Genomic DNA, 2,899 nt, shown 5'->3' on the forward strand with positions numbered 1-2,899 from the left:
AAATGCAATTTATCATGGTAGGGAGTTTGTTGAGAAATGTTACATTTAAGCAAACACATCTCTCTTTGGACAGCTAGCTATGGAGAAACAGCCCTAGCTGCCTTCTGTCAGTTGGAAAGTTTAGGTTTCCAAAGATCCATAAATAAAGATTATTAAAAATAGCAAAGACTAAAATGGAGAAAAACACAATCTCAGACACACTTGAAGTGTAAATTAGAATATATTTTTCTGAAGGGCAAATTAGCAATATATAGTAAAGCTTTAAAAAGTACATTTTTGGCCTGACCTGTCGTGGCACAGTGGATAAAGCGTCGACCTGGAGCTCTGAGGTCGCTGGTTTGAAACCCTGGGCTTGACCAGTCAGGACACTTATGAGAAGCAGCTACTACTAGTTGATGCTTCCTGCTCCTTCCCCCTTCTCTCTCTCTCTCCCCCCCAACCTCTCTCTCTAAAAAAATGAACAAATTAAAAAAAAAAAAAAGTACATTTCTAGCCCAGGCCGGTTGGTTCAGTGGATAGAACGTCGACCTGGGACACTGGTCCCAGGTTCTAAACCCCGAGGTTGCCAGCTTCAGTGTGGGATCATCAACTCTGAGTTTGGGATTATAGACATGATCCCATGATCACTGGCTTGAAGCCCAAGGTCGCTGGCTTGAAGCCCAAGGTCCGCTGGCTCACCTTGGCTGCCCCTCACCATCAAGGCATGTATGAGAAGCAATCAATGAACAACTAAATTGATGCGACTATAAGTTGATGCTTCTCATCTCTCTCCCTTCCTTTCTCTCCCTTTCATGTGCACATGCACACTGAAAAAATAAAAATAAAAAATAAAATAAGCCCTGGCCGGTTGGCTCAGCGGTAGTGTGTCGGCCTGGCGTGCGGGGGACCCGGGTTCGATTCCCGGCCAGGGCACATAGGAGAAGCGCCCATTTGCTTCTCCACCCCCATCCCCTCCTTCCTCTCTGTCTCTCTCTTCCCCTCCCGCAGCCAAGGCTCCATTGGAGCAAAGATGGCCCGGGCGCTGGGGATGGCTCCTTGGCCTCTGCCCCAGGCGCTAGAGTGGCTCTGGTCGCGGCAGAGCGATGCCCCGGAGGGGCAGAGCATCGCCCTTGTTGAGCATGCCGGGTGGATCCCGGTCGGGCGCATGCGGGAGTCTGTCTGACTGTCTCTCCCTGTTTCCAGCTTCAGAAAAATACAACAACAACAAAAAATAATAATAATAAAATAAAATAAAATAAAAAGTACACTTCTTTTGCCTAAGCATCTTCACTTAAATTTTTTTTAAATGTTTATTTTATTGATTTTAGAGAGAGAGGAAGGAAGAAAGTGCGAGAGACAGAAACATCAATCTGTTCCTATCTGTGCCCTGACCAGGGATCAAACAGGCAACCTCTGTGCTTCGGGGTGATGTTCCAACCAACTGAGCTATCTGCCCAGGGCTTAAATTTTTTTTTTTTTACCTCTTAACCTGTGGTGCCGCAGTGGACAAGGTGTCGACCTGGAAATGCTGAGGTCACCGGTTCAAAACCCTGGGCTTGCCTGATCAGGGCACATATGGGAGTTGATGCTTCCTGCTCCTCACCCCTTCTCTCTCTCTCTCTTTCTCTCTCTCTAAAAATGAATAAATAAAATAATTTTAAAAAGAAAGAAAAAGAAACTACTCCTTTAAAATTTTTTTTTTTACCTTGGCTGGGTGGTTCAGTGGATAAAGCATCGTCCTGGTGCACCAAGGTCACAAGTTCCATTCCTGATAAGGTCACATACATGAAGCAATCAATGAGTGCACAACTAAGTGGAACAACAATTTGATGCTTCTCTCTTAAATCAATGGAAAGATTTAAAAAGTTTTTTATAAGACTATACCATAGTCACATAATTGAACAAAGACCTTTGTAAGATAATGTAATGTTTTGAAATATTGGAAACAAATATGATATATGATAATACAGGATTGGTTAAAAATTACACAACTATATAATGAAGTGTTATAATCCATTAAGATATTTAAAATATATATTCATTAACCCTTTGAGTAGTACGACCATTCCTGTACGTCCTCGTGCCTCCTGACCATCCAGAGTACAATTGTACAAAAATTTTTATTTTAAAAATGTGTAAGGCAACATTAAAAAAAGGCAAATGTATGTTCTTCTTGTTTCCATAAATTGGTTATCAAACAGACATGATTTTAAGTTCATAAAGCTATAACTGGAACTAATTTCATTTTATGAAAAAAACCCAGGCCCTGGCCGGTTGGCTCAGTGGTAGAGTGTCGGCCTGGAGTGCAGAAGTCCCGGGTTCGATTCCCGGCCAGGGCACACAGGAGAAGCGCCCATCTGCTTCTCCACCCCTTCCCCTCTCCTTCCTCTCTGTCTCTCTCTTCCCCTCCCGCAGCGATGCTCCATTGGAGCAAAGATGGCCGGGGCGCTGGGGATGGCTCCTTGGCCTCTGTCCCAGGCGCTAGAGTGGCTCTGGTTGCGACAGAGCGACGCCCTGGAGGGGCAGAGCATCACCCCCTGGTGGGCAGAGCGTCGCCCCCTGGTGGGCGTGCTGGGTGGATCCCTGTCGGGCGCATGCGGGAGTCTGTCTGACTGTCTCTCCCCGTTTCCAGCTTCAGAAAAATACAAAAAAAAAACCCACCTCGCTCCCAGGGGTCAGCAAGCATGAAAAAAACTCAGTACTCAAAGGGTTAACATAAAAGATGTTCATGACACTATGGAGTGAAAAAGTACTATGAAGCCTATGAGCGCAATATTGTTAACAACCTGAACTTAGATATTTGCCGATATATATATACATACATATGCACAGAGATGTCTGGAAGTTTAAAGTATAAAATGTTAACTATTGTTAGGTACTAGAAATAATATATTATGAAATATTGCAAACACACAAAGTC

At 44.1% G+C, this 2,899-nt stretch overlaps 1 non-coding gene across 1 annotated transcript; it reads left to right on the plus strand.

The window, feature by feature from the left end:
* The first annotated feature begins 2,242 nt into the window (after positions 1 to 2,242).
* TRNAS-GGA (transfer RNA serine (anticodon GGA)) lies at positions 2,243 to 2,318 on the plus strand. The gene has a single exon. It is a non-coding gene; the product is annotated as a tRNA-Ser (tRNA).
* The last annotated feature ends 581 nt before the right edge of the window (positions 2,319 to 2,899 follow it).

The sequence above is a fragment of the Saccopteryx leptura genome, chromosome X (assembly GCF_036850995.1).
Source record: "Saccopteryx leptura isolate mSacLep1 chromosome X, mSacLep1_pri_phased_curated, whole genome shotgun sequence".
In the NCBI taxonomy this organism is placed as follows: Eukaryota; Metazoa; Chordata; class Mammalia; order Chiroptera; family Emballonuridae; genus Saccopteryx; species Saccopteryx leptura.